This window comes from Symphalangus syndactylus, chromosome 16 (genome assembly GCF_028878055.3).
Source record: "Symphalangus syndactylus isolate Jambi chromosome 16, NHGRI_mSymSyn1-v2.1_pri, whole genome shotgun sequence".
NCBI lineage: Eukaryota > Metazoa > Chordata > Mammalia > Primates > Hylobatidae > Symphalangus > Symphalangus syndactylus.
Genome location: NC_072438.2, coordinates 97387668 through 97413615, shown reverse-complemented (window position 1 = coordinate 97413615; position 25948 = coordinate 97387668). Strand labels below are relative to the sequence as shown.

The 25948-nt window shown below is 39.5% G+C and overlaps 2 long non-coding RNA genes across 5 annotated transcripts in view; one reads left to right on the top strand and one right to left on the bottom strand.

Moving 5' to 3' along the window:
• The window catches only part of LOC129464484 (uncharacterized), a 224324-nt gene extending 201207 nt beyond the window's left edge, over positions 1-23117 (bottom strand). For 3 of the 4 annotated variants that reach the window (XR_010116273.1, XR_008651605.2, XR_008651607.2), the window contains exon 1: positions 22254-22503. This is a non-coding gene — a long non-coding RNA (uncharacterized lncRNA). Of the gene's footprint in view, positions 1-22253; positions 22504-23040 lie in introns of those variants that run through there. The other variant, XR_010116274.1, reaches the window with a different exon arrangement.
• On the top strand, positions 22864-24422 carry LOC129464486 (uncharacterized). Its single transcript, XR_008651610.1, has 2 exons — positions 22864-22972; positions 23640-24422. It is a non-coding gene; the product is annotated as an uncharacterized lncRNA (long non-coding RNA).
• Positions 24423-25948: the final 1526 nt, after the last annotated feature.

Below are 25948 nucleotides of genomic sequence, written 5' to 3'. Positions count from 1 at the left end.
CCCATCTAACACACTAAGAATAATAACATGTTAGATACAAACACTGAAACAAACAGACCCATCTAACACACTAATAATAACAACCTGTTAGATACAAACACTGAAACAAACACCCATCTAACACACTAATAACAACAACCCGTTAGATACAAACACCGAAACAGACACATCTAACACACTAAGAATAACAACCTGTTAGATACAAACACTGAAACAGACCCCTGTTTTAAACTGTCTTCTCTATTTTCTTTCCCTTTTAAATCACTGCCTTCATGGTAAGATTTTTGAATACTCAGCAACACAACTGTAGTGTAATAATAAGAGAAAGGAGAGGAGAGACACACAGAGAGACAAAGGGAGAGATTTCTAAATAACAAAGAGAAAATAGAGTTTCAAGTTCTATAAAAAATAAATATTATTTGATGTTGCATGTTATTCAGAATCATAAAATGAAAGGTCAAGCACTATATCAATTAAGCCAATTATCTCCATCCAATAATTATTTTGGTTATAAAGAAAAGTATAAAATTTAGCATCAGTTGAATTTTATTTTGATTGATCAAATTTTAAAGAATAATGTAAGACTTAGTCAGTTAATTACCTATATAACCAATGAAATGAATAGTGACAAAACTCTAAATTTTTTCCTATATATGAAAATGATCTCCAAACGTAAACATGCACTATTGCATGAATACTCACATCACCTGCATTTCATAGAGATTAAACAAAAAATATATTTTAAAATGATTTTATCAATAGTAGAAATGTTTTTTCCACACAAAAATATGTAATATGTGATGATTATATTTTTAGGTGAATAATATAATTGAATACACTTTTTCAAACTCCTGATTTTATGTTTTGTGATTTAGTCATTTGAAAGTTGGCTTCTAGGTTTTCTTTATTTTGATTTATGACTTCAGTGTCTCTCCGGGGCTGGCCAATGTCACTTTGAGAGATGAGTGGTTTACATAAAAGAGGTTTGTTTACAGCTACATTCTAACAGCAAGCACGCAAAAAAGAAAAATAAATTGTTCAATCTCACATGCCAATTATACGAGTGTTTGTTAAATTTGCCTAATATTTTCCTTCTTTCCTGTGTCATTCAATTATTATTGCAAGGAAATAGAATAGTCTTCTAAAATTAAATATTACCAGAAGATGTCCAGTCTTTTGTTGATCCTCATGTGAAAGATTTTTAAATAACTAGATTTTTCCCCAAGTTGAATTGTTCAGTTAGAGGAATTTTTAAAGGTGACAGATTTACATCATTTTTTGTAACAAATTACACAATGAAAATCAGCTATTATGTGTTTTTCAAATGTTCGCTCTTCGTAGAAAACATTTCTCTTTAAAATCAGCCACTGCCTTGTTCACTACAATTTCATTTTAAAAGGTGCCACCACTTTAAACCAAGCATTCCAATTTATTTAAAAATATCTGCCCAGTTAGCCAAGCTGGCAGCCTGCTCCCATCTCAGAGCTAACTGGCAAAGCTGCAACATTTGTCTTTTATAGAAGAAAACTGCATCCCTCATCTATACATTTAACTCCTAAGTTAAAAATGTCCCATGTATTTAAGCATCATAGATCCTTTGTGTTAGAAAAGATTTTCATTACAACTTTCATTAAATATTTTGCAAACCTTTCATGGTATCTCTTTTACAAAACAAATTAACTATATTGAAGATACCCTGTGCACTTGGGCACTTCTGTCTTCAATATTTTAACTGGTCAGAGCTTGTCTACAAATGATGTAGCAGATAAATTTCACATATGGTGCTATATTGATAATTTTAGTTGGGAATCTTCTCTCTTTTCTTTCTCTTCTTTTATTTTTGGCTTCCCCCTCACCTCCAACACCCTGTCCCAATTCCAGGAAATATAGCCACTTCATCAGTGATTACATTTACAATTTTGTAAGTTTTCATTATACTTGTTGTTTTCGTTTGATACTATGTTTTGGTTAAAGAAGATTGCTGGTGTTGCATGTATCAACTTTTGAGTTATCTGAGGTTTACACCAGGCATACACACATGAGTACATCTTTAAGAATTGCATTACTGAAACAAATATTGCAATCTAAAATCTGCTTAAGATACCCATATTATTATCCAATATGGGAGAAATTATCTCAGTTTGTAATTTTTTGTCATATTATCATCCAATATGGGAAAAATTATCCTAATTTGTAAATTTTTGTCAATGCAAAGACAATGATATAGTAACTAAACCTTTTTTCTTTTTGTCCCTCTGTGCAAGGCAGCCTCCCCCAACTAGATTAATAAACTTTAGCCAAGGCCTCTGTGAAGTAATAATGTTTAGCTGCCTGAAGATTGGTAGAGGTGTGCTATCATCATGTTGCAGGTGCTTAATTTTGAATTGTTTTGCCAATTGAGATGGTTTCACATAGTCAATAGTTCATTTTTCAAGGCATAATCTTCATAAAGGGTAAGAATTAATGTTAAGAATAGTGGCAATGATATTTACATTTCAAATAATTTACTTGATAATTTCATACCATGTTGGGGTCACCTTCTTCATAATCATAATTAAGGCACCGTTTTGTTGTAACATGGTTGACAACAGGCCCATTCAAAGACATTTTCTTGTAGCTTTTTCATGCATAGCGTATTAGGAATTTCTTCAAGCTCCAATGTTTGCAGGACTTTTGAAAACAAATTTTCCTTGTATATGGACACCGCTGAGCTACACTAAGTCACAAGATGATATATGCAGAACAACTAAAGCAGCCAGCGTCTTGTTAGTGGTATAACCCTACCATGCTCGGGATACCTGAGTACCATTAATTGTAGACCATCATCTGACCTTGACAAAGGATGGGCCCAAGGTCAACCCACATATTAAGTTCCAATGAAGCTAAATCGCATACTTATTTTTGAGATTAAAACAAATACAGAAAAAGTTGTAGAATTTTTTTCCTGGAGCCCAGTAGATCCTGCAATTCAAGTGATATTCACATCCTACTGTGAAGCCACTGATCTAAATCTCTCCATACTAAATCTAAAGTTTTAGATTTTTAATCTCTATAGTTTAAAAAAGTTCTCACATCTATGGGCTCTGGGCTGGAAATTCTGAGACCAACAAGAGTCAACAATGAGACAGTCCCATAGTAGCTCAAGAATGCACATCACCTTATTCCTTCATCTGAAGCAGATTGGAACGTTTTTCTAGTGATTTTTAAATTGTAATGGTCCCATCAAAGAAGAAGCCTTTTTGCTGGGCATGGTGGCTCATGCCTGAATTCCCAGCACTTTGGGTGGCCAAGGCAGGCAGATCACCTGAGGTCAGGAGTTCAAGACCAGCCTGGCTAACATGGTGAAACCCTGACTCTACTAAAAATACAAAAATTAGCCTGGTGTGGTGGCACACACCTGTAGTCTCAGCGACTGGAGAGGCTGCAGCTGGAGAATCGCTTGAACCTGGGAGGCAGAGGTTTCAGTGAGCCAAGATCATGTCACTGCACATTCCAGCCTTGGCAACAGAGAGATTCCATCTCAAAAAAAAAAACACACAAAAAAAACCAACAAAAAACAAAAACAAAAACAAAACAAAACAAAAACGTTTTGGGGGGAGGGACTTTTAAATTTTTGACTTCTCACTCTTTCTTTAAAAAACGACTTTGGAAAGGTGGTTTCATTCATTCTCATACTTTTCTGTTAAAACAGTCCTTAATCTGAATATAATCAGAGTTGAGATTTAAATAAAAAGAGAGACTTCTAACCCTTTTTTAAAATGAATTTTTAAAAGAAGACAAAAGAATCAGGGAAAACTAAAGAGATGGCTGTATTTCCTACAGTTAAGCATGCAAATCAAAGGACAGAACATATGGGTGAAGAAAACTTCTCAGCAGGGTCAAATCCGTAGGAGATTCTCATTGCTACCGGATCACGCTGTCCTCCAAAGACAGCCCGCTCAGATCAGGTTACCATAGTTTATGTACTTTATAAACTGAGCAAGATAAATAGTGTGTTAAGGCTTTATGGACTTGTTATGACAGCTAATTTCGTATCGCCTGACATAGTATCTGAGTAAATGTACAGATGTTCATTCATTTTCACTCCACTATAGATATTGTAAATTGAGTACCTCTGGAAGTCCAGCCATAACAGCTGACAAATATCCCTGCTACCTAGAAGAATGAAAGTTGTAAGTCACTGGACTTCAACCAGGAAAGTTAGCAGGGAACACGGGGGCCCATGCATCTTTTTAATGACTGTATCGCAGAAATCTAGTGTGGGTTTCCTATGACAGTCTACCTGGTGGCTCAGAGGACACCTAATGAATCAGCCATAACTTTAAGTGACATAAGGCCTGACAAATGAGGGGCTGCTGGCGTGCCTTTGAGTTTATCAGCCTCTCCATGAAACCAACCATTGTGACCCAAACCTTGCCTTTGTTTTCTCCTTTACTGTGATCCCTTCCTAATTTTAAAAGGGTCAAATAGCTTTTACTGAACACAATGGCATGCAGTCCTTCCCAAAAGTGTCACATGGCACACGACCCTAGCATTTTTTTCCTGCTCTTGAAGCTGACCAATCATTCTAAAGGGATTGTTTCCCAAATGTTATTCTCTGCAAAACATGCCGATATTTATTTGATTCTTATCTATGGGCTATTTATGACAGTTCATCTTTGATTTGAGGCTGATTAAAACATAATCTCCATGATAAAATACCAATTTTAAATCTTTTCCATTTACTAAAGAGAATGCAGGAGTATCTCATGGCCTATATACCAATAATTCCATGTAGCTATTCAAACTGCTTATGATTTCCCATTTTCCATATGATTCTTGATTCCCAATCAAGAATCTCATGATTGTTGGTTTTCTTGGGGTGTATTTTAAACATCTTTGAAAATAAAGAATTTTAAAGAATATAAATGATAAAACTAATTACATTATGTATCTATATCATGTGCATTTTTGTTTGCTTTGAGTGTACGACTTAAAAATGTTTACATCATTTTAAAGAGTACAACAATAAATCAGTATTTTCAGATGCTCTTTGAGATTATCACGTCCACATTTGGTGTGTGTGTGAGGGTGTGTGGGGCTTTTTCACCCTTGGCTATAAACCAGAGGAAAGCAGTCATTAAGGTAATTGTGATGTTGTGAGGTTTTGTTGTTTTTCATTTATGTATATGCTTGTTGTTTGTTTTTGTTTATGTATATGTCTTTATGTATATATTCGCTTTTTCATGATAAATTGCGAGGAATAGAAACCAACACCAAAAAAGAATTGAATTGTAAATTGAGCCTAGTATTTATATTATTGTGCATACAATGTGAATAAAGCAAATTTCTTGTCATCATGGTGCTTCCCTTTACCGGAAAAACAAACAATAAAAAATTAAATATATACAACAATCTGAATTTCTCTAAAGACAAAGCAAGGTAAGATAATATAAAGAGAATATGGGTGACTTTTGTAGAAGAGTAAAGGAGAATATATATGTGCACAAATGCAGAAAATAGTGAAAAAACATTTTTTTAAATGAGTCACCTTTTTAAGCAACAACATTTAATAAGATAGTATTTAAATTTTAAGTATCAGCATTGCTTTTACCTCTAACTGTGTCCCAATATAACACACAACCAAATAACACTTTAACATCCATCTCAAACTTTTTTCCATTTCTAGTTTGCCAAAATTTGTGGCAGCATCCTTCCTGTCAATATAGTAAGACAGTATTTCAACTAGACAAAGAGGAGAGATTTATCTATACGCACTTTCATCCACGCCTTAGTTGATTTTATGTTGCTTTTTTCATATTTCTTTTCCTATATTCCTGAGGAAATATTTTCAAAAAGAAATTTGGAAAGGTAAATGATATCTCTATGTTGAGACCCAATGGAGATGCTGAAGTAGGTTTTTTTAATGGAGAAGAAACATTGAAAGTTTCTTCAGAGAAAGTGTTGACAGATAATGATAATGATGGTGGTGGTGGTGGTGGTGGTGGTGGTGATGGTGATGAAGATGATGATGATGATGATGATGATGATGATGATGATGATGATCGCAGAATCAACCAGAATGATGTTAAAGGGGACAAAAGGACCCAGTAGAAAAGTTGGATATTACATGACATAAAAACAGACATGATATTAGTCCTGAAGTTAAGGGGCCAGCTCATGCTCTGCCTTTACTTAACCAAATGACTCTGGGTTCCTCCCTTAAATTATCTGAGAATTGGATTTTTCTAATGTGGGCAAATGGGGGATATCAAGGCATGTTTGCCCTTCCCATAGGTGAGTAGTAGATTTTATTATATATGTAGTACTTTTTGCTGAGCCCAAAGATTTTTTTCAGCCTTTATTTTAGATTCAGGGGATACATGTGCAGGTTTGTTACCTGGGTATATTGTGTGATCCTGAGGCTTGGGGTACAAATAAACCGGTGACTCAGCTACTGATAAGTACCCAAGAGTTAGTTTTTCACCCCTTTCCCCACTCTCTCCCTCCCTCCCCCATCCAGTAGTCCCCAGTGTACGTTATTCCCATCTTCATAGCTTTGAATGCCCAGTGGTTACCTCCCTCTTATAAGTGAGAATATGCAGTGTTTGGTTTTCTGTTCCTTTGTTAAGTTACTTAGGATAATGGCCTCTAGCTATATCCATGTTGCTGCAAAGAACATAATTTCATTTTTTGTTTTGCTGAGCTCAAACTTAATTCCAGAATAAAAGGTATGATTGTAAATTGATTAGATATATCCTTAAAGATGAAAACACATCAAGGATATTTTTGGTGGAGTGTTAGGAGGCACAAAATGTGAAATGGAAGTATTCTAAGATCCAACTTTACATAAATGGCAGTATTTCTTTCTTCTTTTAAACTGAATAATATTTTTTTATATATACCCTAAATTCTTCATTCATTCATCTGCCTATGGACACTTATGCTGATTCTATATCTTGACCACTGTGAATAATGCTACCATGAACACAGGAGTGCAGATATCCTTAAGGGGGGCTGATTTCCTTTTCTCTGGTATGTAACCAGAAGAATTCCTGGATAACATCATAGCCCTAAAAGAAAAATTAAAGAGCTTCTATACTGTTTCCTTATATAATGGCCATTCCAGTTTACATTCCCAACAGTGTAAGTGTTTTCTTTTCTCCACACCCTCTCCATACACTTGTTGTCTCTTCTCCTTTTTACAATAGCCATGTTGACAGTGAAATGATATCTATAATGATTTTAATTTGCATTGTCCTGATTATTAGTGATGTTGAGCACTTCTTCACATACTTGACCATTTTTACTTTTTCTTTTGAAAAATGTCAATTCAGGTCCTTTTTCCATTTTTTAAATTGGATTATGTTTTATTTTTGCTATTGAGTTTTGTGAGTTCCTTATTAATTTTGAATGTTAACCTCTTAACAGACATATGGTTTACAAATACTTTCTTCCAATCTATAGCTAGATTATATACCATGATGAGTAGGATTTATCTCTGGCATGCAAGGTTGGTTTAACTATGCAAATCAATCAATGTGACACATCATATTAGAAGAATAAAGACAAAAATCACATGTCAATAGATGCAGAAAAAAGAATGACAAAACTTAACATCTTTTCATAATAAAAACTCTAAAAAATGTATATAAGACAATTTTCTTGACATAATAAAGGCCATTTATGTAGAGCTTATTGCTAACAGCATAAAAAATTGGGAAAAACTGAAATCATTTCCTCTACGATCTGATACAAGGAAAAGACTTTCACTTCTTCACTCACTTTTTCACTTCTTTTTAACATAGTACCAGAAGTACTAGAAAGAACACTCAGACAAAAAAATAAATAAATAAAAGGCATCTAGAAAAAAAGAAGTAAAATTAGGCCTGTTTAAAGATTCCATGATTCCATAGGTAGAAAACTTTAAAGACTCCATACACACACACACACACATGCACACACATACACAAACTGTTAGAACTAGTAAATAAGTCCAGTAAGGTAGCAGGATACAAAACCAATATGCAAAAATCAGTTGCATTTAATTACACTGGTAAAAATATATCTGAGAAAAAATAAAGAAACAATTCCATTTATAACAGCATCAAAAAAGAATAAAATACTTAGAAATAAATTTAACCAAATTAAAAAAATTTACACTGAAAACTATGAAACATTGATGAAATAAATTGAAGAAGTTACAAATAAATGAAAAGATAGCTCATATTTATAGTTTAGAAAAACTGACATTGTTAAAATGACCATAAAGCCATAGCAATATACAGATTCAGTGCAATCCCTATCAAAATCTTAATAGTATTTTTTTACAAATATAAAAGGACAGTGCTAAAATTTTTATGGAACCACAAAAGACTCTGAATAGATAAAATAATCTTGACAGGAAAAAAAAGTTGAAGGCATCATACATCACACTTACAGATTTCAAGTTACATTACAGAGCTATGATAATCAAAACAATATGGTGGTGGCATAAAAACAACACATGGACCAGTGAAACAGAGTAGAGAACCCAGAAATAAATCCAAGCATGTGTAGTTAGCTGATTTTCACAAAGGCACCAAGAAGACACCATAAGGAAAGGATAATCTCTTCAGCAATGGTGTTGGGAAAACTGGATATCCGTAGGCAAAAGAAGGAAGTTAACCCCTTACCTTACACCATACACTAATGTCAAATCAAAAGTGAATTTAAAACCTGAATATAAGACTTGAAACCATACAATTCCTGAAAGAAAGCCTAAGGGAAAAGCTTCCTGATATTGACCTTGGCAATAATTTTTTGGATATCACACCAAAACCACAGGCAACAAAAGCAAACCTGGACAAATGATCTGAAACCAAACTAAAATGCTTCTGCACACCAAAGAAACCCATCAACAAAATTAGAAAATCCAAATGCTCTTTAAAGGTTCTCAAACAACAAGAGTAATTGGAAGATTAATATGAATCTTATTTATACTTGCCCAAAATCAATTCCATTGAAATATAAAACAACTAAAATCTTAAATTGTGATTAAGATAACCCTTCCCTACTATATCTTCTGACCTTATTACTTATATTCCTATTTCTCCATTGTCATAATTAACAATTATTTCTGTTCTATAACCATAATTTCCATCATGCTCTTTCTTTAGTTTTATGTTTAAGTTGATTCATCTTTTCTGCAATTTTTTTACTTATTTATTGGCAAGTGGGAATTAGCAAATATGTATTTTATTTAAAAAACTCTTGCAACCTATATCCCTTGAATTCCTAAAGTTAAAATACATGCATGTGTTCTTTGTATTTGAATAAGCATTTGGCTTGTTACTTTTTGCTATATTTACTTTTTAACATTTTGTTTTTTAATAATTACAGACCCACAGGACATCTCAAAAATAGTCTATGAAGTCCCTTGAGCCATTCACCCAGTTTCTCCCAATGAGGAAATCTTACATTAATCTAGAATAAGATCAAAGCTGGGAAACTGGCATTGGCACAATATGGTTAACTGGATTACAGTCTTTATTCAGTTGTTACCAGTTTTTCATGCATATATTTGTAGGTGTGTGTGTGCGTGTGCAGTTATATGCAATTTGATCCTGAGTGTTAGAACCACCACCATCGGTAGACAGATGAGTCATTGCTTTAGACCAGCAGTCCCCAAGCTTCTTGGCACCAGGGAATGGATACGTGGAAGATGGTTTTTCTACGGACAGGGGTGGTGGAGATGGTTTTTTGAGATGAAAGTGTTCCACCTCAAATCATCAGGCATTAGTTTAGATTCTCATAAGGAATGTGCAACATAGATCCCTCACATGCACAGTTCACAATAGGGCGTGCACTCCTGTGAGAATCGAATGCCATGGCTGATCAGACAGGAGGTGGAGCTCAGGCAGGAATGCTTGCTCACCTACCGCTCAGTCGGTTCCCAACAGGCCACAGACCAGTACAGCTCCACAGTCCCGGGGGTGGGGGACCCGTGTTTTAGAGGATCTCCCACTGCAGCCAGTTGTATCTCCATCCCTGTTCCCTGGCAACTACTTATGTGTTCTCAATCTCTATATCTTTCTTATTCCAACAAAATTATATAAATGGGCTCATGTGGCATATACAATTTGAGATTGACTTTTTCACTAAGCATAATTCCCTGGATATTAGTTGTTACAATCATCAAAGGTTTCTTACTTTTCATTGCTGAGTGGTTTTCAATGGTACGGATGGCCTATGCTTTGCTTAACCATTCAGTCACTGAAAGACAACTTGGTTGTTTCTGATTGAGGGCTATTCTGAGTAAAGCTGCTATGACCATTCATGAATAGATTTCTGTGTCACTATCAGGTTTCCTTTCTTTAGAACAAATGTCCAAAAGTGCAAATGCTGGGTTGTATAGCAAGCATTTTTTAATTAAAAATCTGACAAACTGTTTTCTGGAATGGCTTTGTCACTTTCCATTTCCACAAGCAGTGTAGGAGTGAGCTAGTGGCCCTGCAGCTTCACCAGCAGTGGGTATTTTCACCTTGCTGGCAGATGTGTCCTAGTATTTCAGAGTGATTCTAATTTATATTTCCTTCATGGCTAAAGATATTGGGCATGTTGTCACACTCTCTGTAGCGAAATTGGTTGCTTGTACCTATTGCCAAGTTTCTAATTGGGTAGTGCGTTGTTATCGTTGTTGTTTTATACTTCAGAGTTCTGAGACTTAAGTTCTTTATATATTCTACTTACAAATTCGTTGACAAATTTGTTGTTCACAAGTATTTTCTCCAAGCTGTTACTTGTTTTTTCATCCTTTTTATGGTCCTTTGGAGAACAAACATATTTTAATTTTGAAGAAGTTCAATGTAGCAAATTTTTAATGTATGGATCATGCTGTTACTGCCACATCTAAGAATTCTCCACCTAGTGCAGGTGAAAATTTTCAAAATTGCTTTAGTTTTAATTGTTCCAGGCCTTTTGCCTTTCTATGCAAAGTCCAGAATAAGCTTATCTATCTCTACAAAAAAGTTATTACTGGGGTTTTGATAGGCATTGCATTAAACCTATAGATAAATTTAGGGAGAATTCACGTCTTTAATATGTTGAGTCTTCCAGTTTATGGACCCTGCATGTTTCCTATTTATTTAGATCTTAGACTTCATCAGTGTTTTAAAATTTTCAGCACTCAGATCTTTTACATGTTTGGTTTGATTTATACTTAAGTATTTCATTGTGTTTATTTTTCATCATCAGGTAACTGGAAGTGAAGTTCCAGTTAAAACTCTGCTTTTCAGACACAAAGGCTGCTGTTCCCCCTCTGCCTGTTTGCCACTCCCTCAGGAAAGCATTTGTAATTGCAAAGCATCTCTTTACCTGGGGAAAATTCCAGGCACTGCGGCAAGCTAGTGCATAGTCGTGTGAATGGGCTGTTTTTGAATGGGGAGGAGGCTACAGAACGTGGCGGCCTTGAGTAGGGTCTCTGAACAACAGCCGTGGGCTCGCCCTCACCTTTCACAACCTCTTCCTTTCATCCTCACTTAGGAACCACAGACTTTCTAGAAATACCTGGGTTGTCCTTAGAGTTTCTGTCAGTGGCTAAAGAGGCCATAGGTTTTACAATAGAATGAAGGTAACTTGAAGGACACAAGGAATCAGTCTCCAGTCTCCTTAAATGTTCTCTTTGGATTCAGAGACACTTAAACCAGAGAGAAGGATGATCTCACAGCTCTTGTAAGGTACTGCGTGCCTATGCTTGGTTTGAGTAGCCATTTGGATGTGGAATTTTCACTTTCATCAGCAGTTTCCTTGTGCAGAACACATGTCCTGAAGGGCTGTGGGGTGTCCGGAAGTTGAGGTGCAACATGTTGCAGGGACCAGCGCATCATGAGTGAGGGAGACGCAAATCTCTGCACCCCATGGGATCATCCACATGGTCTGTGACGCAGAGATGGCTCTGCAGCCTGAGAGTCCACTCCCTGACAACCACAGGGATGTGGAATAAAGAATCACACATGTGAGAGTGCGTGTACACTCATATGTGTAATTTTTGTCTGATTTGTGGTTCACTAGTTTTTATTGGAATTCCTTTCTCTATTTTATGATTACACTAGCTTTAGTTTTTCCTTGTGGACATGAAATCTGACCCTCTCAGTACTAATTAGAGATGTCTAATGGGAAAACCACACATTCTACCAGTGTCCACCACAATAAGCCTTTCCAGTAATTGATGTACTCCAGTGGGTCACATTTCATTACATGAGGTGACTTCATAAACCGATTTGACAGGTTATGTGACCACATGATTCATCAACTTCACGACCAGGTTTGGGTGGCACCCGGCGGAGCAGCAATGCAACCTTAAAGCGGGTGAGTAGGAAAGAGTAATTTGCATTATTTCATAAATAGTTAAACACTTTGATAGCTACACCAGGAAAAATGTGCCTGCAGCTCACATTCTCTCTCAGTGCATAAAATGGAGCCTTGTGTATCACACACGAGCTAGGAATAGGGAAACATTTTAGACAGATATTCCATTTCCTACGGACTTTGGGGAAAAAGTAAATGCTAGCTCCCTAATTCTCAGTGAAGACTCCTGGTAGGACTTTGATTACGTAGAAGAATAAGACGGCAAAAAATCTTCACATCCCCTTTGTAAATCTCCTGAAGTCTTCTCTGTTAAGGAAAATGATGCCCACATTGCTACTTATAAAGTGATTCTATGTGGGAAAAACAGATAATATGCATGCTAATCATTTGTTGTGAAATTTGATTATTGGTAAATTGGATTTTGGTACTTTTTTTGAAATTTGAATCAATGTAGATGAATAATTATAATAATAAAAGATGGATTTTCTAGTTTGAATATGTTTTAAAATTAAGTTTCCCTAATAAAGAAATACACTCAGGATTCTATACCATCTAAAGGTAACATAATGCTATCAATTAAAATGGCTTTTATTACTTTTTAGAGATAACTTTCTAGGTAACACATTCCAAATATCATTTGTTTCACTCAGTGATATTTACCAGCTAGTTGAGGTCTGATGAATAGATTTAGGAGACCGAAAATTTGGAGCAATGTGCTACTAAAAAAAGATCTAGGAATTTTGTGTGTGTGAAAAAGCATTCTTTTCTTGAGCACCACTGACGTAAAAGACAGATGATATAGAAATGTCCCAAAAGTCAGACGCATTGGAAAAAAAAGAATAAACAGGAACATGCCTGAATCCCCCACAGACGCTGCCAATTTTCCAATCCCTGGATGCAGTTCCATAATGCAATGACTTTCATCATAGCCCTATTCACCTAGGATATGAGTGCCTTGGAAGTATAATGAATCTGGGGTGATGTGGCTCCAGCCTCCAACCCTGAACAACCAGGAGACTCCTGGAGTCTAACCGATGCACCAAAGCTCATGAGCCTGATCCCTGTCTGTGCATGAGAAGTAAACTATTTGTGTTCTCTTTGATTTCTAGCACTGCTGTCAGAAGATGGCCCTCCGATTTGATGTTAGGAGCTCAGCTATTTCAGGGTGGTTCTCTCCCACCAGCACCCTCCGATGCATTCCTATCCATAATTCCCTGTTTTGGGGGTGGTTCCATCCATCCAGCACCCTCCGATGCATTCCTATCCATAATTCCCTGTTTTGGGGGTGGTTCCCTCCCCCCAGCACCCTCTGACGTATTCCTATTCATTATCCCCTGTTTTGGGGGTGGTTCCCTCCCCCCAGCACCCTCTGATGCATTCCTATTCATTATCCCCTTTTTTAGGGGTGGTTCCATCTCCCAGCACCCTCTGATGTATTCCTATTCATCATCTTCTAATCTTCCCCACACTCACATTGGTCTCTGAAGATTTTCTGCTCCTGGTTTCCCTCTCTTTCCCTATGTTTCTTTTGTCCTAAGCAGCCTCAAAGTTCCCAGGACTCACTCTCCACCACACCAGTCAACCACATGTAGCTGAGTGACGCCCTGCATGTTTGTGTCCTGGCTTAGAATCCTGCCACCACTCTAATCCCTCACCAACATGTGCATTCATTGACCTCAGCCTACCGTTTATCATCATTTCTTCTTTCTCTCCCATTATGCCTGTTGTTTGACCTCACTGAGGCTTATATCATGCGCCCATGAGAGTACACATTCAACCCAGTGCCTCTGTTGTACCTACTGTGGAAAATGACACCGTGTTTCATGTAATAAGTCTGCTGAGGAGCACCTACCTATTTTACCATGTTGCCATCCCATTGCTTCCACCCATCAAATGCCAGCCCTTGATGGTTTCATGTGCCTGCTTTCTCTAGGCAACACCAACAATTCCGAAAAATCACACAACTGTACAAATTGGTGCCTTTAAAATTCCTGATCTCCACTCTAAACTGGACAATTATCAATAATATTATCTGTTGACATTTATATATTTCCCTTGACAAATCCCACTCCCAAAGGCTAATTCAAAACTTTCTTCTTTCTTAAAACTTCACACATGACTACCTTCCTATCAGTCCAAGAAAGTCATGTCTTCTCAGAGCATATAGAACTGTCGAGAGATTCAGGCTGAAGATGGAAGTGTGAAACATCTCTACCTACCTGAATGGCAAACAAAGATTAAAGAAAAAAAACTTTTAAGAGAGAGGGGTGTGAAACACAGACATGAATCTCTACAAATGTCATGCAAAATAAAGAGCTGCTCAAATCGCTGAGCCCAGGAAGGTGCCATCCACATTGGCTGTGTGCAAAGATGAGCTTCAAGAACAAGACGGATGCCATGTCACACTTTTGGTAAGAAACCAAAGCTGGGCAAGAGGAGTAACTGCACGCATACACCATGTCTCAGAAAAGCCAACAGGAAGAGTGCAGGAAGACAAATGAATGTACATGGGCGTCAGCTTGACCAAAACTGATGACAGTTGAATGCCAAGTGATCCCATAGAAATCTGCCTCCTTACAAACTACACGTGTGTCTCCAGCTCACCAAGCAGCTTGGAATGCAGAACAATAAGTGGAGACATGTTCCAGATCAAGGAAGGCAACAGGTTTCATGAGAAATCGTCCTGAGTCAACATACCTAAATTAAAATTTCCTCTGGCCTAGGGCAGGCCTCACTCTGTTCTTCCCTGCATAATTCTTTAAAAATATTCAGATATGACTTTACATTCAAAATCATGAAAAAAGTAAGGAAAATGGAGTGAGTATAGGTAAAGACAGAATAAGAAGAGTCAACAATTCCAGAACCACTGTGTGAGCAGAAGGGCACTGAGGAAACTCATAAAGATTTGGAAAATAAATTTTAAAAGGATTAATTTAAAACCATGAATAGAGTGAAAATAATTTTTAGTAGAGTCAAAGCAGATTCAACATCCTTGACCCAGATATGATAACTCAAGCTGTAGATGTTTCTGTGCTTTGATTCCCATTTATAAAAACAAGCATTAGGAACCCTGAAAGAGAGAATACAACGAACAACTCATCGGAGCGACAGGAAGGGGAGATGAAAAGATATATGGCCTTACAAAGTATGTAATCGAGGTTCCAGTTAAAGTGGACTGTATTATGGCAAGGAAACAAAAGACGTCATGATTCTTTTTATAAAATCAACAGAACTGTGATACCAGAACCTGTCAAGGACACACACACACACACACACCCCGACCATCACCACAACCACCAACAGAACAACCTCACTGCAAATATCAGTGTAAAATTCCTCAGTAAATTATTAATAGGGAGAATTAAGCAGTGCTTCAAATAACTAACGAGGTTCATGGATAAAAATATTCAATTATATGTATTTATTAACTAATCAATTAAATGTTAACTTAAAGTAATATAAATCATTGCAATTGATGTTAGTGTGGTATTTATGATTACACAAAAATACTCTTAAAATGAACATATAAATATCTTCCAAAATATAAAAATGTATGGCCAAATGTGTAGGCAGATGCATCTTGAAAGATAAGAGCTGTGTTCTATATTGAGCAATACCTTCTAGTTATCCTTTAGCTAATTTGACCATGGTCAGAGCCCAGAGAACTAGCAGCATGAAGGGTTCATGTTAGCCCTCAGTGCAGACAAGAGCTCGAAATACAAAGTCAGAGTAAGTCCCATTTCAACAAATCGGAGCTCACGCCAGATCATCTCCAGGAAGTAGGCAAACTAAAGAGTGAAAGCAGAAAGATGTACAAAAGGGACCCCCAGGGGTTCCTGGCCTTGACCCATCCACAGCTATCAAGGAACCCTTGGGAGAGCCATGTGATAGGACACCCCAGGTAATGCTGAGGATCTTACAGCAGAAAAGAATCGTCCTGACTTCCTGCCAGGCTCCTGGGAGGAAGCTGCTGGGGTGACCCCGACATCCACAGGGGTCAGCTGTCACCCAAGGGAAATGGTGACGAGAACGTGTGGACAGAGGGTGCCTGGGGTCCTTCCTTCACAGGCATCGAGTGTTGCAGAGGGTCTCTCCTTCTTCAGAGATGGACAGAGAAGGTAATGACCACCAAAGGAAGACCATCAACACCAGGAAGGGAGCACCCACGTGCATCGGGCTGGTGGTATGCCAGGCACAGTTGGAAATATTTTACATACGATAATTTACTTTTAATAGCAGGACTTTGAGCTGGTCTTATTTTTATTTTCATTTTACAGACTCTCACCTTCTATGTGCTCATGCACTGTGATAATGCATGCTTTTCGTCATTCCTCTTGGCCCATGGCCTCTTCAACATGCATTCCATGCATACCTTTATTGCCTGCTTTCTCTGAGTATTTTCGAGTTCAGCCTCTCAAAATAGATACACATTGGCACATCTCCTCTCTGTTTGCCAGCCCAGATCATGGACATGGGCCAGCCCATGGTCTGGCAGCCCTTGGTTCAAGTCTGTTCCAATCAACAAAGGACTGGAGAGTTAGTCTTGGAATAAAATGAGGCAGTCTAGGTCTTCTCCATCAACAGGGCAGTGGGAAAAATGGTCACCCTGTCTGGCATGGCCCGTGCAGACTTTATTTTAAAGATGAGGAAGGTAATACAGAGAGGAGAAGCAACAGGTGAAAGGTCATCACTAACTCACAAACCTGGTTTCAGCATCTTGAAAACTATAGAGTCGTTATCTGAACTAGACGTCTAAAACAGACGATCATTTTCCACTGTGACATTTTGACATCCCTTAACCCCTTTCTGGCTCATCTCTCCTTCTAGTAATAACAGATTATGATTTATAACATTGTATCTTTATTTTTTAAATAAATCTGAAGTAGCAAAATAGGCTTCTATCTCTGAATCATGTAAAAGGTAGCTATTGGAGGCTATGAAGAAATACTTTTGCCGGGCACGGTGGCTCATGCCTGTAATCCCAGCACTTTGGGAGGCTGAGGCGGGCAGATCACCTGAGGTCAGGAGTTCGAGATCAGCCTGACCAACATGGAGAAACCCTGTCTCTACTAAAAATATAAAAAAATTAGCTGGACGTGGTGGCGCATGCCTGTAATCCCAGCTACTAGGGAGGCTGAGGCAGGAGACAGAGGTTGCGGTGAGCCAAGATCACGCCATTGCACTCCAAGACTGGGCAACCAGAGCAAAACTCCATCTAAAAAAAAAAAAAAAAAAAAAGAAAGAAAGACAGACAGGCAGACTTGACTTTACACTCAGCTTTGCTCCCTAAAAGAGAAAACAGAGTGTTTTCATACACCTACCCCCACCTGCCACATCAAATACTGTCAGAAAATACAGTCTGATTTTTACTCAACAGTTTGGAGAAAGAAACAAATTTTAGTAACATAGAGGTTTCAGTCATGTTAAAAAATTTAATTTACAAATGATTTACCAAGTTGAGAAGGATGTTCTCCGACTATTTTAGTTACTTCTAGGAGACAACTAATTTAAATTTATAAATTGACTTAAAAACAGTATTACATAAGTTTATCTGTTTTCTAGATAGCTGTCAACTGGTCAATTCACATTCAGTAGTTGATCTAAGTGAGAAAATAACTAGCAAATAAAATCCCCTTATCCAATCCCAAGTAGGCTTTTAGATTAGCAACATTCTTGGAGATCTCCTTGTTAAGAACACTGTGAATACAACATAAAGTTCTACACAGACAGTCTCTGAGATGATACATTCTCATCTTGAGTATTTTAGGAAATTAAGACTGTCTTATATATAAGGAAACCAAAAAATATTTAAAGAAACTGTTTTCTAGATAACCCTTTATTCTCATTTATTTGAGAATACAGAGGGTCCATGTGATAGAAATTATACTAATAATTATTTAATCTCTTCTGGCATTTCCTTATGAGTTATTCAAATGAAATCATAAATGAATTAAATCAATTATGTGAAATTAATAGCAATGACTCAAAATATTTTATCTCTGAATGAGAGTAAATCCATTTCAAAAAGTTTAGCCAATATCTTTGAAAAATGTTACACCTTGTTTCATTCTAAAAATCCTGGCAATTTCTATTTAAAGAATTGTTAAATGTAAAACAATTTCAAGAAGAGGAACCTGGAGATATTTTTTTTAAGTTGAACGCATACTGTGCATTTAATTTGTGTATATGTTAAGAGACATAATCCCTTTATTTATTTATTTATTTATTTAGGAAGAAATTGCAGGCACACCTAATGCTCACAGATGGAGCTCTAATTGATTTACACTTGTTCTCAATTTAAAACTTCTTTAAAATCAACAGCAGCACATTCCAAAGTTCAGCTTGGAGTGCCCTCTGCTGTTCTTAAGACAATAATACAAACACAGGTTAAATTTATTTTTCTATTTAAAAGTTACTTAAACTAAACAAATTGTTGATAGCCTTATAACTTTAATCATATAATCATGAATGTATGCTTTATATAGGGTCCTTGGAAAAGTGATTGCTTAGTGAATTATAACATATCTAATTAAAAAGTCTCCCCAGATAGATGACAGGTAGATAGATGATGATGATAATAGAAAGATAGATGATAGACAATTAGACAGATGATAGATGGATAGATACTGATAGATTTGTATTACAAAACCAGCAGATCCAAGCTTACATCTCCAATTTTTGATATAAAGATAAATTTTCCAGTGTCTGATATTAAGCTGGATATTGTAACTAATATAATGTGGCATTGGATTTAATTGTGTCCCCTTAAAAATGCATATATTGAAGTTCTAACCCCCAGTACCTCAGAATGTGACCTTATTTTGAAGTAAGGTCATTGCAGGTGTAATTACTTAAGACGAGGTCATACTGTAGTAGCATGGGCTCTCATCTGATATGTCTGGTGTCCTTACAAAAAGGGGATATTTAAACACAGAGACACACAGAGAAGCATACAGGGAGAACACCACGGAAGGCCGAAGACTGACGGGATGCGCCTACAAGCCAAGGAACAGCAAGGATTGCCAGCGAACCCCAAGGGGAAGGGAGGGGCCCAGAGCATATTCTCCCTCACAGCCTCAGAAGGAACCTGCTTGATTTTGGACTTCTGGCCTTTAGAACTGTGAGATAATACACTTCCGTTGTTCTAAACCACCAAATTTGTGATATTTGGCAATGCCAGCCCTGGGAAACTAATACCAATACAAAGTTAGAAATGCAAAATTAGTGTCGCGTTATGATTGAGAAAATTCGAAGCCCAGTGCAACAAATCCTATGCGATGGTGCCAGGGGTGAGCAGGGAGCTCTGCAGCTGCTCCCTGCAGGGATGCTCTACAATCCTGCCGGGTCGGGCCCTCATCACCACTAACCACGCAGAACAAGTGGATGCTCAAAGACACAGGTGGGCTGGTTAGAAGGGGCTGAGCTTGAATTGAAACGCAGATGTGGCTGATCACTGAAACTGCCTCTTCTGCAGGCCCATGATGATTCTACTAGCTCACGTGCAGGTACATATTCACATGCATACATGCACACACGCGCACACACACACATTGTGCATATTACTATCAGCATTTTGGTCAAAACCATTCAACATGTCTCTAGGAAGTTCCAAACTTTCCCACATTTTCTTGTCTTCTTCCGAGCCCTGCAAGCTCTTCCAACCTCTGCCCATTACTCAGCTCCAAAGTCCCCTACTCTTCCGACAACAATTTTCTATATTAGTTCATTCTCACACTGCTGTAAAGAACTACCTGAGACTGGGTAATTTATGAAGAAAATAAGTTTAATTGACTCACAGTTCTGTGGGCTTAACAGGAAGCATGACTAGGAAACCTCAAAAACTTAAAATCATGGCAGAAGTCAAACAGAAAGCGAGCACCTTCTTTACATGGCAGCAGGAGAGAGAGAGAGTGAGGGGGAGGTGTCACACACTGTTAAACCATCAGATCTCATGGGAACTGTCTCACTATCACAAGAACAGCAAGGGGGAAATCCACCCCCATGATCCAATCACCTCCCACCAGGACCCTCCTCCAATTGGACATGAGATTTGAGCAGGGACACACATTCAAACCGTATCAGTATATATCGTAGATATTAGGTTACGTGAGTGAGCATCTGTGAAGAAAATTTCTTGACATGACATTGCTAGCAAAAGCATGTGTACTTTTTAATTTTTGAAAGTTAATAACAAAGAATCCTCCCGAAGGCTGTGATAATTTCTACTCACTTCAATCATACACGAGAGTGTCATCAAAAGCAAAAATTGACAAATGAGATCTATTAAAACTAAAGATCTCCTGTATAGCAAAAGAAACTATTAATAAACAGACAACCTACAGAATGGGAGAAAATTTTGGCAAACGATGCATCTGAAAGGGTCTAATATCCAGCATCTATAAGGAACTTAAACAAATTTACAAGAATAAAACAAACAGACCCATTAAAAAGTAGGCAAAGAACATGAACAGACACTTTACAAATGAATACAGACATGCAGCCAAAAAGCATATGGAAAAAAAAAAAAAACTCAGTGTCACTGATTATTAGAGAAATGCAAATCAAAACCACAATGAGATACCATCTCACACAAGTCAGAATGGATATTATTAAAAAGTCAAAAAACAATAGATGCTGGTGAGGTTGTGGAGAAAAGGGAACACTTCTATACTGTTGATGGAAGTGGAAATTAGTTCAACCATTGTGAAAAGCAGTATGGCCATTTCTCAAAGAGCTAAAAGCAGAAATGCCTTTCAACCCAGCAATCCAATTATGGAGCCTATATCCAGAGGAATAAAAATCATTCTACCATAATGACAAATAGACATGAATGTTCATTGCAGCACTCTTCACAATAGTAGAGACATGGAATCAGCCTAAACGCCCATCAATGACAGAGAGAATAAAGGAAATCTGGTACATATATACCATGGAATACTACACAGCGATAAAAAAAAAAAGAATGAGATTATGTCCTTTGCAGCAACATGGGTAGACGTGGAGGACATTATCCATAGCAAACTAACCCAGGAGCAGAAACCAAATATTGCAGGCTCTCACTTATAAGTGGGAGCTAAATGATGAGAACACATGGACACAAAGAAAAGAACAACAGACATTGGGGCTTCCTTGAGGGTGCAGGGTGGGAGAAGAGAAAAAAATAACCACTGGGTACTAGGCTTAATACCTGCGTGACAAAATAATCTGTCACAAAACCCATGACTGACTTCTTGGCCAGGTTTATTCTCAAATCTGATGCCCGCCATGATTCCTCGTGGAACTGTGGTACTTTCTGAAGAATGTAGAATCTGCATTTGTAATTATAACCCTGCTAGAATGATTACTTGATTAAGGTTCACTTTACTCCCAGCCTGTAAACTTGAGATCAGCTTATTCGTACTTAAATGGTAGCACTGGCTTCCAGCTGGGCCTGCTGTCAGCAGGTACCCAGGCAATAGGGAGTAAACCAGCAAGTTCTATGTTCTGAAAATCCGCTTAAGTGCCCATGTTAGCTGGAAAGGTTTGGGGAAATAAATTACTGTCTTAGTTCGCTAGGGTTGCCATAACGAAATACCAAAAACTGAGTGGTTTATAAAGAACAAAATTCGGCCGGGCGCGGTGGCTCACGCCTGTAATCCCGGCACTTTGGGGGCCGCGGCGGGCGGATCACGAGGTGAGGAGATCGAGACCATCCAGGCTAACATGGTGAAACTCTGTCTCTACTAAATATACAAAATATTAGCCGGGCGTTGTGGCGGCGCCTGTGGTCCCAGCTACTTGGGAGGCTAAGACAGGAGAATGGCGTGAACCCCGGAGGCGGAGCTTGCAGTGAGCCGAGATCCCGCCACTGCACTCCAGCCTGGGCGACAGAGCGAGACTCCGTCTCAAAAAACAAACAAACAAAAAGAACAAAATTCATTGCTCACAGTTCTGGAGGCTGCAAGTCCAAGTCAAGGCAGGGGCAGATTCAGTGCCTGGTGGGGGCTTCCTGGTTCATAGACGGCGGTTGTCTTCTCTCTGTGCCCTCACGTGGTGGAAGGAGTAAAGTCGTTCTTTGGTCTCTTTAAAAGAGAATGAATTCCATATACGAGGGTTCCGCCCTCATGACCTCCCGCGTACGAGGGCTCCGCCCTCATGACCTCCCGCGTGCGAGGGTTCCTCCCTCATGACCCTCCGCGTGCGAGGGTTCCGCCCTCATGACCCTCCGCGTGCGAGGGTTCCGCCCTCATGACCTTCACGTACGAGGGTTTGCCCTCGTGACCCTCCGCGTACGAGGGTTCCGCCCTCATGACCTTCACGTACGAGGGTTCCGCCCTCATGACCTTCACGTACGAGGGTTCCGCCCTCATATGACCCTCCGCGTACGAGGGTTCCGCCCTCATGACCTTCACGTACGAGGGTTCCGCCCTCATGACCTTCACGTACGAGGGTTCCGCCCTCATGACCCTCTACGTACGAGGGTTCCGTCCTCATGACCTTCACGTACGAGGGTTCCGCCCTCATGACCTTCTACGTACGAGGGTTCCGTCCTCATGACCTTCACGTACGAGGGTTCCGCCCTCATGACCCTCCGCGTACGAGGGTTCCGCCCTCATGACCTTGTTACCTCCCAGAGGTCCTGCCTCCTGGCCCCATCACCTTGCAGGTGAAGATTTCAACAGATGAATTTGGGGGTGGGGGGCTGTAAACATTCCGATCGCAGCAGCCACCCACCTATCACCTTGGTCTGGGGTATAGCAGGCATTGCTAGGGCTCAGCCAAAGCCAGGCCCCAGGGGCTTGTGGAGATAACAAAGTCTTCTGTGGCCTCATCGACTTCATTGTGACGAGGTCGAGACTCTAAGGGGCCAAGTGAATGATTTAGCTCAACAGCTAAAGGGTGTTCTGGGAGAAAGGGACGGAGGCTGCCGTGGACAGTGGTCATCTCGGGCTTCGAAGTATCTATTCCAGCTGCCTAAGGGCTCACCCTTGTCCTGGGGTGAAATGATCCACCCACCACGCCCACAGCGCACGGTGGAGGGGTCATTCCTGGCACCTCCTCCCGCAATTGGATTACAAGGGTTCCCAGGCCGAGTCCACTCCGCGGCTTCGTGAGAGGTGGGATGTGGGCAGAGCTCAGCCGCCCGCACCCGCTCTCCCAGGGCCCTCGGTGTTGAGCAGCAGTGGGAGAGCCGTAAGGCTGGCTGGAGGCGTAGGTGGAATCCTCCGTGTCAATTGTGTGCGCCTACTGCACCTTTCCCGGCATGGCCGGTTCCCACCACCACCCCCCTCCCGCCCCCGTCAGCCAGAGACCCTTTTCTTTTAACTTCTTAGGTCAATGTGAAGTCAACGTCTAATGGAGCCGAGTTCAGGCAAGAGCACACACCAGTTGTTCCAGGGAAGAATCTCATGGTGAAGCAGTAGTGAGCGTCCAAGCAACTTCCAGCCTGACCTCAGGGGTCTGACTGTGGGGCTGCTTCTGCCACGGCTCCTGGCTGGCGATGGGGCTGTCAGCGTGTTAGCTAACCGTGCATTGCAGAAGCACTTTGAAGAAAATTAATGTACCTGGGTACTTATGGGACTCCCTGCATGAGTGGGTATAATTGAAACAGCCGGGACATCAAAAAGCTGGAACACTGGGAGCCTGGCCCTAGGGTGGCGGAGGCCACAACGGAACCCCCAGCCGGTTGGAAAGAGGCTTCCTATGCTCTCCTTTCCATGCCACTGCGGCAGTGTTAGGGAACAGGAAAACCAGGGCGTTGCAAAGTGAATAATAACAACCATGCGTGCAGCGTTCACGGTATCCCAGGCTCAGTGAGCCTTTCACTCAGGGTCTCATGTGATGCTGAAAACAATCCCACGAAGTTTAGAAGCCTGTGTACACGAAGTGGTGTTTTCCTATTGATCCAAACTGCGTGCTGACCTGTTCCTGCCTGGGCTGCGCTCCTCCTGCTTTGCCCTGGCTCTCCCGTTCTGTACTCCCTCTCCTGCCGGGAATTCCTGGAAGCACCTTTTATTCACAGTGCCTATTTTGAATAGATACAAATACAATTTGTATCTTATGTAGCCCATTCCACACAATTGAAAATATAATGTAATAAAAATCAGAAAAGTAAATCCAGTAAAGTCTCTAACACATATTAGGGCCTCAATAAATGGACCCTAGGAGGGTGGGGAAATGGCTTTGGTTTTTAACTGTGCCTCTTTTGAGCTTGATGCTGTTAACTTAGTACAATCTATCAAATATCGTCATCAAGAAAATATTAAAGGTGTACCTGAGTCACAGGGGAGGAGGTGCAGGGCTTCTGAGAAAATGTCCTTCAGTCACCAGCCGGTGAACAATGGGACTCGTTATTGTCCCCTCGCCCTGCATACCACCAGGGGGCACTGATGAGCTGAGAAAGACTTTGTGGTTCAAAAAATGTACCAAATGAAAAGACCACTTCCCAGCCTCTGTAATAAAGGCGAAAAGCAGACAGGGAATTTAGTCAAGACCTTATTCAGATGGCGGGAGGAGAGGGGGCGGAGCAGCCAGTGTTGAAAAGGGTTTTATCCAAACCACTTTAATATCTTAATAAAATAATCGTTGGGCAATTTTTTTTTTTTTTTTTTGAGATGGAGTTTCACTCTTGTTGGCCAGGATGGCAATTTTTACTTCTGATAATTTTCTTCTCACTATTGTCAAATCAAGTTTAGCTTAAAGCTGCCTCCTTACATATTTTCAATTTCGCCTAAAGGTTTTTTGGTACATTATAAACTATAACTGTGTACACAGACTTTAGCCCATACACTGAGTTTGGCCAATCAAATGTAGCCAACTCGGCCGGGCGAGGTGGCTCACGCTTGTAATCCCAGCACTTTGGGAGGCCGAGGCGGGCGGATCACGAGGTCAGGAGATCGAGACCACCGTGAAACCCCGTCTCTACTAAAAAATACAAAAAATTAGCCGGGCGTGGTGGCGGGCGCCTGTAGTCCCAGCTACTCGGAGAGGCTGAGGCAGGAGAATGGCGTGAACCCGGGAGGCGAAGCTTGCAGTGAGCCGAGATCGCGCCACTGCACTCCAGCCTGGGCGACAGAGCGAGACTCCGTCTCAAAAAAAAAAAAAAAAAAATGTAGCCAACTCTTTGAACCTTGTTCTAATAAGGCCAACACCAAGCTGTAACCAATCTAGCTGTTTCTATACCTCGCTTCCTTTTTCTGTCCGTAAATCTTCCACCACGCGGCTGCACTGGAGTCTCTGAGCCCCCCCGACTCAAAAGGCTGCCTGATTCATGAATTGTTCGTTACTCACTTAAACTCCTTTAAATTTAATTTGGCTGAAGTTTTTCTTTTATCAATACTTTTTAAAAATCTCCAAATGGGTTATTCTCTTTTATCCCCAATTAGATTTTATTCTCTTTTATTCTCTAATAAGATTTATTTAGATTCCCTAATAAGATTTTATTGGGAAAAAAAAAAAACCTTTTTAATCATCTTTTTTGGACCGGGATGTACAGGGTCACATCCATAGATGTGTAGTTGGTTTTCCCAGTCCAAATTCATAAGTGCTGGGCAAAATGGCCTCGGGTAGGGCTCAGAACTCCAGCCCTGTGAGCGCCATTGTTCTAGAAAGATCTGTGTTCTAGGAAGAACACATAACCATT